Source organism: Otolemur garnettii, unplaced genomic scaffold (assembly GCF_000181295.1).
Source record: "Otolemur garnettii isolate 467f Iridium unplaced genomic scaffold, OtoGar3 scaffold00057, whole genome shotgun sequence".
NCBI classification, from domain to species: domain Eukaryota; kingdom Metazoa; phylum Chordata; class Mammalia; order Primates; family Galagidae; genus Otolemur; species Otolemur garnettii.
Window position 1 is genome coordinate 10,232,105 of NW_003852452.1, and position 11,760 is coordinate 10,243,864.

Sequence of the window (11,760 nt, forward strand, 5' to 3'; positions counted from 1 at the left end):
CAAGGTATTAACCCCTTACCAAGTTTATCCCTGGTAGTGGATCCCACCATTTCATTGAGAAGGGACACAAAGAAAGGGGTTTTAAGGGGAATGGGAGGAAACTCTGGCCTGCTGAGCTAGGAAGTCTGGAAGGCCCGTAGGAATTTTTTCCACTTAGCAGTTCTCTCCAAGAAACGGAAAAGAATGTGGACATGAAGTAACCTAGGTAACCAATGACCAATAAAAAAAGTCAATAATCAATGACCAATAGAAAAAGGTAATAATGCCTGGAGGCACAGAGAGGCCAATAAAAGACTTACAGGCTCAATGCCTGTAGTACAGTGATTATGGCGCTGGCCACTTACACCAAGGCTGCAGGTTTGAACCCGACCAAGGCCAGCTAAATGACAATGACAACTGCAACAAGAAAACAGCTGGGTGTTGTAGCAGGCACCTTGTAGTCCCAGCTACTTGGGAGGCTGAGGCAAGAGAATTGCTTAAGCCCAAGAGTTTGAGGTTCCTGTAAGCACATTACCCGGGGCAACATAGTGAGACTCTATCTCAAAATAAATAAATAAATATAAAATAAAAGAGTTACAACCAATTTAAAATGGAGAAAGGGTATTTACACCTCCACACTGCCTTGCATCTCTGTCTCTCTCACTTCTTCTTCATGAGAGGGACCTGCTTCCAACTCTCTTTGGAAGTGGTCTAAAGTTTCTCTTTGTTCTTAAACAGAATTTCTTTTTTTTACACTGGAACTCGTATGGGTTACTTTTGCTTTCTATTCATGTTGCCTGTGCTACGCTAGTTTTATTTTCTGTTTCCACTCACTTTTGCTTTTGATTCCTGCCATGCCTCAGTTGAACTTTTCTAGCTCAGCTCATAATTGAGGAATCAGGCTCCCAACTCCAAACATTTTTTCTGGTGTTGCAAAGCCTGGGACAAAAACTTCAACATTTTTCCTGGCAGAGTAGCCTCAGGAAGAGCATCCACAGAGGACTCCTGCATTCCCCACACTCCACATCACATCCCAGGTAAGATGATGGAGCACCTGTGTCTGCTGAGTGCAGTCCTGGCAAACCTGTATTTTGTTCATTGCACACCGCCAACCCTGTCTCCTTCACCTGCTGCTAGACTGCAGTTTAACTGTGACTCAATCTAAAACTATTTCTACTTACTAAGAGCTGTCCTGGAGATATCTTCTCTAGATAGGGTCGATGAATTGTCTGCTTATCTATCAATAATTAGAGGCATTGACTTTCCAAGCCTTGCAATTTCAGAATTCTCCTGGTGGCAGCCTCATGGCAAGGACTTGTTCCCTTCCAACTTGGCACAGTGTGATTTCAAGCAAGAGCTTCTTGCCCTCCACTCTTCTGAGATCTCCTCTGCCAGAGATCCTGCATTCAACCTGTGGAATTTGCCTCTCCCTTCCCAACTCTTATGTTCTGGCACTCTTGAAGAGAGACATCTGAGTACAAGTGCCACTGTAGACTCTCATGGATTTTTTTGTTATTGTTTAAAGGTCAGAGCTACAAAAATCTAGAGAATTTGGTATTGAGCCAATCCAAAAGCTTCCAAGAGAAATGCTCAGAAATGCTTCCACTTAAGAAGGATATGAGGAAGGATCAGAGATATAGCCTGGATAGTGGCCCAAAAGATCATTTGTTGAGTGACCTAGACAGGTCTTCAGGTAAAGGTCTAGGGTCTAACTGAGAAAAATCAAGAAAGTCACGTGGTGAGTCTATCAGGGAATAATTCAAGGGTTTTAAGGTGAGCCGAGGCCTAAAACAACTGGAAAATGCCCTAACAGTACATTTGGGCAAGAAATTTGAGGACATCAATGAGGGCTAGACCCCTGGGACTATGCATAGTTCATGGCTATTGTGCCTCTTCCTCAGAAATCCCACAGGCAAGTAAGACATGGAAATGTGGCACAGTTGTATTGGGACCACTGCCTACATACTTCCCAGGAGATTTTCCTTCTTAGCTCCAGCAAACAAGAGATGTGGGAAGCCCATATTAAAAGTTTTCAAATGAAGATGAGAAAGGGTCTTTCCCCCAAGGTCCTAAATCATACAACTCTTTAACTTGAAAGAGTCCTCATCCCAGTCCTTACCCCTTTCTAGTTTTGCTTCTTTACCCTACTTTATCTCTAACATGGACTCCAAATATGGGATCTTCAGGACCCTTAGAAGAAGCTCTAAAACTTTTCCTGAAAAAAAAGTGGCAACAACAAATTCAGTTCTCAGCCTAGATCATCCCCTCCCTGCCTCCTCACCTGTGGGGAAAGAAGGGCAGGGAGCCCTAAGACAATCACTGTCTGATACTGTCAGCTTCCTCGTCACGTTCATTTTCCCAGGTTCTTATCCCAGTACCGAACAATGGTTATTGAGACTGAGTCAATTGAACAATAAGCAGACCAAACAGCTGAAACAATGAGACCTACCAATGCAAGCAGGCCAAGCACAAAGACTTACTAAGCAAGCACAGTACATTCTGAAGGGGAAATGGGTCTATCTCCATGAGTGCAGAAGACCTTGAATTTTTTTTTTTTTTTTTGAGACAGAGCCTCAAGCTGTCCCCCTGGGCAGAGTGCCATGGCATTACAGCTCACAGCAACCTCCAACTCCTGGGCTCAAGCGAGTCTCCTGCCTCCGCCTCCCAAGTAGCTGGGACCACAGGCGCCCGCCACAACGCCTGGCCATTTTTTGGTTGCAGCCATCATTGTTGTTTGGTGGGTCCGGGCTGGGGATTCGAACCCGCCACCTTAGGTGTACGTGGCTGGCGCCCTAGCCGGTTGAGCCATAGGCACCGTGCCAAGACCTTGAATTTTAGCACACACAAGTTTTTATATGATAAATGGACTGTCTCTCCTTTCTTCTGGTGGAGTTTCCATTTCCTGCCTTGGGTGATTGACAGGTTAGAGTTATATAACTGTTCCTGTTTTGTGTATGTGTCTTCCCATAATCTTTCATGGAAACCATATGGCCCCCTAAGCTGTTATGGTAATTAAATGGTAATGAACCCTGTGTTAGTTGAGGACGCTGGAAATCCTCTTGCACATACTCCAAACCCTGTTTTGTGGCATTGATTGTATCTCTACTTTGTGGTTTCTCTACCCCTTTCTGATTGGTCAATCCTTGGAAACCCTTTACCATAGACCAAACAAATGTCAGTGCTTGGAAATCCCCTGAACAAGACACATCTTCCTTCTCATCTTTACCCTGCTGTGACTCACACAGCTGAAAAGGAAACTCAGACCCACTTTTATGCAATAATCAATAGAAATTTATTACACCTGCACAGGGGGCTGTTGCTGTGGAAAGCAAGCAGCCCTGAGTGCCAGGTAAAATGGCCTTTTATACCTTTCTCACTGCTTAAATTCGCAAGCAAACACAAACAGAAGCCAAGTTTGCGGTTAGCTTAAGGCATGGTAACATTAGCTCATGGGTCACAAGGTGGGGGTACATAGTTCAACATAATTTGAGAAAGTTTCCAAAGACTCAGGACTTTCTACCAAGGGCTCTTTCTGGCATCAACCCCTCCTTGCATACTTCCTTATCTTTAGGCCTCTTCTTGGATTTTACCTCCCCACCCTTATGGGGGCTGGGACTAAAAGACTCAGGAGAAGTTTCTTTTCCAAGGGTAGGGGGCTCAGTTAGCACAATCCCTACATAACAATACTAACCAGGAGCTTACAGAGAACATCCAGACAATTGGGGATGGCAGGTGGACTTCTCTGCTTCCACCCAGCAGTGTAGATGAAGTGAGTCAGAAACAGACTGTCTTAGCCAATTGATGTGCTGCCCACAAGGCAAGCTGGGGTTGGACATGAGCCAACGGATGAGAAAGTGAGTTCCAGTGATGGAGTAAAAAAGCCTTCAGGGCCAAAGGGTGAAGAATTCAGAGCATCTTTCCACTTTCCACGTGTCCAGGGAGATATGTGAGGCCAGGGACCTCTGTACTCTCCTATTACAATCTAGTACTGATTTGACAACTAGCGCATGAGAAAGGTCCCCAGTGATAAGTGTGGATGTCAGTAAGGCAAAAACTACCCTGACCGCTGAAAGTTGCCCACCAAGATTATCAGATCCCCAAGATCCTAAATTATCTTAAAAATCAGATGTTGGGTGAACCAAAGTTTAAACTGGAGAACAGGGAGCATAGCCAAACTCAAAGCCACCCCACTGATATGTCCCTGGCCTCAGATAACTTGGCTTCCGAGGCCTTACTGACTCACGCCCAGAGCTCTCCAGTGAGAACTTGGCCTCTCCCCAGGTGCTGCAATGTCCACTTGGAGGACAGAGGGGTCAACATGGAGTAGTGGCAAGACTTTTGGGTCCCTAAGCATGTCAGGAAGAGAATTTCTCACAAGCTGCAGAGAAGAGTGAGGACTACATACTGTATTCTTACATCACAGATTAAGTGGAACCTTATTAGCAAAGCTCCTAGTTCTTGATTTAATTAGTTGTTTGTTGGAAACCTATTATAGAACATCATCTGTTCTGCAGAGATGAATGTATTGTGGCTAATGCTCTCAAGAAGTTTACAACCATGCTAAAACTACTAAAGTATATCCAACTAAATAAAATGTGTCCTAAAGAGCCCAGCAACACTGTGGCACTTGGTTAAAACAGATTTATTAGAACATCCCTGGGCCTGACTATATATCTGAAAGGATACACATAAAAAATTATTAACAGAAAATACCCATTAGATGGGATTGGTAGGAATGAGAACAGAGGAAGACTTTTGCTTTTTAAGTGTTGCCAAGATGAAGATAGTGGGGTGTTTATATTTAGTATTTTTTGTTTTTCAAGTAAAAACATAGAAAAAAATCATGGTCCCCTTCCTCCTTTTTTAAAGCCAGTAATATAGAATTTCTCTGACCCTACTTCTATTGCCACATCTCTTTCTGACAACACCCTCCCTTCTGCCACCTTCTTTCAGTTAGAAGGACCTTCATAATTATAAATATATTGGGGTCATTTGGATGATCAAGAATAATCTCCCTATCTGGATGTCCTTAACTTAATCACATCTTTTGTCATTGACATGTCCCAGAGATTAGGACATGGACATCTTTAGGGAACAATTATTCTACCTACCACACATGGAAATCGAATTTATAAATATATCAGTTAGGATTGCACTTGACTGTTTAAAGAAGCAAGGGGTCTCTCTCTCTCTTTTTTTTTTTTTCTGGAGACAGGGCCTCACTTTGTCACCCTTGGTAGAGTACCATGGTATCACAGCTCACCGCAACCTCAAACTCTTGGGCTCAAGAGATTCTTTTGCCTCAGCCTCCGAAGTAGCTGGGACTACAGGTGCCTGCCACAGTGCCCAGCTATTTTTTTTTTTTAGAGACGCGAGGTCTTGCTCTGGCTTTGGCTGGTCTCGGTACTCCCGAGCTCAGGCAATCCCAGAGTGCTGGGGATTACAGGTGTGAGCCCCCACACCTGGCCGCTAGAAATAAGAGGTCTCTTTGTCTCCCACGCCAAGAAGTCTGGGAATATGAAGGCCAAGGCTGATGTGGCACCTCAACAATGCCATCAAGGAAACGACTGCTGAGCCTTGGGCATCACTCATGTGTTTTGAGCAGGAAGAATGATGTGGAAGAGGCAGTACTAGCAAAATTCAGTGTACATTTTAATTTTAATTTTTATTTTTTATTTTTAGTCAGACATGAGTCATGGAGCTGCCCTTAACTAAAAGGAAATCTGAGAAGGTCAAGTTTCTAGCTTTCCTCTTTCTCTACAAAAGGAAGGAAAATTGAAATAAGGGTTGGAATGAGTGACAGGGGAGCTAACCTATGGACATGACAGCAGCGAGCAATCTAACAAAGAACTTTAATAATCCAATCTTTTTTTTTTTTTTTTTTAGACAGAGCCTCAGGCTATCCCCCTGGGTAGAGTGCCGTGGCATCACAGCTCACAGCAACCTCCAACTCCTGGGCTCAAGCGAGTCTCCTGCCTCAGCCTCCCAAGTAGCTGGGACTACAGGCGCCGGCCACAACCCCTGGCTATTTTTTGGTTGCCAGCCATCATTGTTGTTTGGCGGGCCCGGGCTGGGGATTTGAACCCGCCACCTTAGGTGTATGTGGCTGGCGCCTTAGCCACTTGAGCCACAGGCACCAAGCCTAATAATCCAATCATTAAAGAGTAGGTCCTAGGTGTTGGAATTTAGTGGACTACTTTCTACAGGTTGGTTGGTCTCAGGTTCAAAACTGATTTAAAAAAAATGTATGTCACAGTATGTTCCCTACCCCAATTTACTTAGGATTAAAAGATGCATAGTAAACAAGGTGCATGACTGACAGCAGCGGCTTCTGATGCCCGGCAACACGTTAGGCGTAGCTCCCGCACCCTTCCACCACGCAGGCATGCTCAGTTGCAAGAGATGAGGTTGAACCCAGCGCAGAAGGCATGGCAGGGCAGCCACCCTTTCCATCTCCTGCCTATGTGTGTCCTATGCTTGTTGCACAGTCCCTAGGAGTTGAAGTGCCAAGTCACATGCCAACTCATCAATCAGTGGCTTCTGTAAACCAGGTACAGTCTGACCTGCTAACATTCGTTTTCGTCTTACTTCAACACATTCTGGGTGGCAGAATGGCAAGAAGGTAAATCTAAGGTCATATCCCCAGGGCCTCTGGGTCTTGGGTAAGAGTTCAGACCAGCTGAAAAGCCTTGTATGAGCTAATAAATGGTATCTTTTTTCTTTTTGAATTTAGAACGAATTGAGAGAAATATAGGAGTCAGAGAAATGAAGATCAAAATATTGCCTTAATAAAGCTGACTGGAAGATGTGGCCAAGTTCATCTCCAGACCACAGCTGAGCAGCCTGGGCTTCCCAGCAGTGGCACAGCAGTGAACAGAGAGCAGCCCCACTCCCTGCAAGACACAGGTCTAGAAAAGTGTAGGAGGGACTGAGCTCAGGCTATTTTCCCCAACTTATCTGGTTTTCCACTGTATTCAACCACGAAACCGTCACTAACTGTGGCAGCTTGTATTAGTAACTTAATTCTATATAATCAGGAGACTAATATTTACATATTTGGATGCCATGAGGATTAAACGTGAAGACAAACTTAAAGGGTCTGGTATGCAATAGCCACAATAAATCCACGCAAACTCAGGTGAACCTCCGAGAGAGTTGAGCGGTCTTTTTGATGGTTCAGGGCCATCCTTCTCCAATCCCTCAGCAGATTTTACAAACATTTACAATTTTCTTGTAGGCTTCCCATTTCACCTCTACCTCAGTCTCAACAGCCTGTCTGGAATGTTACAAGAGAATGTCAAGGAGACAGAGATACCAAGCTTGCCAAACCTTGGAAAGCTTTTTGGATCTTGTGATTCATGCCCGGGTCATGATGTCATAAACTTGACTCATAAGAATAAAATTTTGAAAAAAACATCTTACGACATTGATCAAAAATTTCCTTAGCGTTACACCCTATAATAAGAGATACTCAGGGTGACTTGCTGGAGTGATTTTAGGTTGTAATCTCTGCTGCTGAAATTCTTTATAATCTGACAATGTTGAAGTTGAAGGTCACATCTGGTAGTTTATCTTCTTACTGTGGGCTGCTGGTACGCTGTGGAAAGCAGCACATCCAGTCTTTGTTTGAACAACTAACAGGATCAGAATGCTCCTGGTTTGTCCTGGTACCAAAGATAGCGGTTTGAAATTTTTTTGTGTTTTCTTTCCAGCTGATAATTCAAACATCAAGGTTACACTCAGCTGCAAATAATTTACGTGGTAAAGGATCTGAGTTATGTCTTAATTATGAAAGAGTCTATAAATCATTCTAAACATAAACTATAAACATAAAACAACACCAGCCATAAACGTAATAATTTAATAATAAAAACAAGAGCAGCACTATGAGATGAGGGAATATGAGGGAATATCAGACAACTTGAAAAGATAGTGTTAGGGTATTTAGGACCAAGCCTCATACCTTTCTTATTGATTTCTGGACAAGGATGATCCCTTTATATATATATATATTTACTGTTCCTCGCTTCCTTCACTTCTTCTTCTCTGTCATTTTAAAGCTCCTTAAATACACTAGGATTGGCTGGGCAAGGTGGCTCACGCCTGTAATCCCAGTACTCTGGGAGGCCAAGGCAGGTGGATTGCCTGAGCTCACAAGTTCCAGACTAGCCTAGCAAAAAGCGAGACGCTGTCTCTACTAAAAATAGAAACACTGAGGGAAGAGGATCACTTGAGCCCAAGAACTGGAGGTTGCTATGAGCTATGAAGCCATGGCACTTTACCCAGGGTGAAAGCTTGAGACTCTGTCTCAAAAAAAAAAAAAAAAAAGGCTCAGTGCTTGTAGCTCAGGGGCAGGGCACCAGCCATATACACCAGGGCTGGCAGGTTGGAACCTGGCCAACCAGGGATATAGGGTGACGCTTTAGAGTATAGTTTCAGAATATCCAGAACCAAGATGCGGTAAGAATCAGTAAAGAGGACGCTGCAAAAGCAAGAGAGTGGGAGATGATCATAAAGAATAGAGGGGAGGGCCCGTGCGGCGGCTCACACCTGTAATCCCAGAACTCTGGGAGGCTGAGGAGGGTGGACTGCCTGAGCTCGGGGGTTCGAGACCAGCCTGAGCCAGAGCGAGATCCCTAAAAATAGCCAGGCGTTGTGGCAGTGCTGGTAGTCCAGATACTCGGGAGGCTGAGGCAAGGTGATTACTTGAGCCCAAGAGTTTGAGGTTGCTGTGAGCTATGATAGCACAGCACTCTATTCAGGGTGGTTAAAAGAAAAAAAAAAAGAATACAACGGAGATTAGTAGCCAGCCCCCAGTGATCCTTCCTTCCAGTCATCCCCTCCCACATTGTACCGGGGCATGGTCGGAGGCACCCATTGTGTATGGCAGAAATGGTGTTATGTCATTTCTGAGAAGAGGTTATAAAAGAGACTGTGGCTTCTGTCTTGGTGGCATTCTCCCTCCCTTCTTTCCTTCCTTGTTGAGACAGAGTCTCACCTTATGCTCTGAGCAGAGTGCAGTGGCTTCATAGCTCACTGCAACCTCAGACTCTGGCCATGGGCATCCCACTGCCTCAGCCTCCAGAAGCTGCTGGGATTATAAGTGCTTGCCATGGCTTCCAGCTGGGTTTTTCATTTTTTTATTTTTATTATCTGTTTTAAAGGAAAGAACCTTTTTTTTTTAGAGACAGAGTCTCACTTTGTCACCCTTGGTAGAGTGCTGTGGCATCACAGTTCACAGCAACCTCAAACTCTTGCCTCAGCCTCCCAAGTAGCCAGGACCACAGGCACCTGCTACAACACCCGGCTGTGTTTTTTCATTGTTGGTGTTGTCATTGTTGTTTTAGCAGGCCTGGGCTGGGTTTGAACCCGTCAGCACTGGTGTATGTGGCTGGCGCCCTAACCACTGAGCTACAGGTACTGAGCCATCATTTTTTTAAATGAATCAGTGTCTCACTCTTGCTCAGATAAGTCTTAAACTCCTAAGCTCAAGCAGTCCTCCTGCCTCAGCCTCTCACAGTGCTGGGATTACAGATGTGAGCCACCGTGACCAGCAATCTTAGTGGCATCCTCTCTCTCTTTCTCTCTCTGGTTATTTACTCAGGGGGAAGCCAGCTGCCATATCAGAAGCAGCCCTCCAGAGAAGCACCTGTGGCGAGGAACTGAGGTTTCTTGCCAATAACCATGTGAGAAAGCTTGGAAATGGATCCCCCAGCTCAGTTAAGCCTTCAGATGACTGCAGCCCTGGCTGACATTTTGGCTATAACCTTGGACAATCTGAGCCAAGAACAAATCAGCTAAGCTGCTCCCAGATTCCTCATTATCTGAAACCATGGGAGATAATAAATGTTTGTTATTTTAAACTGCTAAGTCTTTAGTAATATGTTTTAAAGAAACAAGTTTCTCTTTTATGATTTATCTATTTCAATATAATAAATTAGTTCAGACTATTTTTTTTGCAGTTTTTGCCCAGGGCTGGGTTTGAACCCACCACCCCTGGGATATGGGGCCGGTGCCCTACTCCTTTGAGCCACAGGCACCACCCTATCTATCTTTGAGCCAGAGGATAATGGATTGTTTCTCTGCGAAGCTACAATGTATGGTCACATTTTCAAAATCTTGTTCTTCAGATTTACACTTTACTGCTTAGGCGTGGTATCTTAAAATATTTTATGTTCTAAATTACTAGTAGGCTTAGAGCATTTATATTGCTCATCAAAAAGTATTCTTTAAAATAAAAACTAAGGCTCGGCTCCTATAGCTCAACCGGCTAAGGCGCCAGCCACATACACCTAAGGTGGCGGGTTCGAATCCCCAGCCCGGACCCGCCAAACAACAATGACGGCTGCAACCAAAAAATAGCCGGTGTTGTGGCAGGCGCCTGTGGTCCCAGCTACTTGGGAGGCAGAGGCAGGAGACTCGCTTGAGCCCAGGAGTTGGAGGTTGCTGTGAGCTGTAATGCCACGGTACTCTACCCAGGGGGACAGCTTGAGGCTCTGTCTCAAAAAAAAAAATAAATAAAATAAAATAAAAACTAAATCTGTTTTTTTTTTTTTTACTTTTTAAAACTTTATTGATTTACCACCTGATCAAAGCATGAGATATTTTAACAGTATTATACATAATATTTTTACATAGAAAAATTTATATAGCATTTCATATTATATGGTTCTGCTTATTCTTTCAAAAATGTATATATCCATTGGGCAAGGAATGCTTTTCATTAAATTACTAATATTAAATACACTTAATCATTGTGTATAGATTCAACCAAAGTAACTATTAACTAACTTTTAGGCATTTTATGGAGGTAAAACATACATTTTGCACATAAAGAAATATTTTATGCAAATATGCAGATACAATTTTTTTAAAAATTAGAACACTGAAAAAAACTACACCTTTTGACAAAGAGTACTTTGTTTTGTTTTGTTGGAGAGCAAGGATTTCCAGATGTATTCACTCTTTAAAATATTCAGCTTTGGTTTATTTCCCAAATTGCAAAGCTGCTGATAACAAATTTCTAGGATTTCATGTACGTTCAAGCTATGTTTAACACAAATATTAAAAGAAAAATCTATTTTTCATAATAACACACTCAAAGTTGGCTGTAGCATCTCTTTTCTTAGCTGCTATTCATTTAATCATTCACTTGATAAATATTTATGGTGACTTAAATATAAACTTTATAGAAACCAATGTTGCTTTTAAAGTGATTAAAAGGTTGGTAAATGAGCTATTTGTTAGTGTATCCAAATTAGCAGTAAGGGTGTACAGAACAGAGAAGTACGGGTGTTAGCACAAAAGCATGCATATCCAAATAGTATATGTTAGAAGTTAATCATGCTGGCAGGAAAACATACAAATAAAAATTGTGTTAAAAAAATGTTTTCGTGAGGAACGGCAGAGCATCAATTAAGACAACCGAACATCTCGATCAAAGAACAATGAGGTCTTCTGTGTGGGCAGTGGGCATAATTACAAATGGGATAACATGGAAAAAGTATGAAGAGAAAACTAATTTGGGAGATAAAACCACGTGGAACTGATGTTGATTCTTGAAGTTCTGCTTCAGGTTATCCAAGAGTTATGCTCCCCTAATTTAACCATTTATAACAAGTATAAAAGATTTTCACACACACAAAAAATTATTCTGCTAGTAGGTGTGAACTTAGGGCAGCAAACTTGCAAGATTTTTGATCATTTCTGTTATTAAACTCAGAACTTCCTTGTAATGTTTTGAGAAAGGATTTATGTGCAAACATTGGGCAAAGTCTAAAA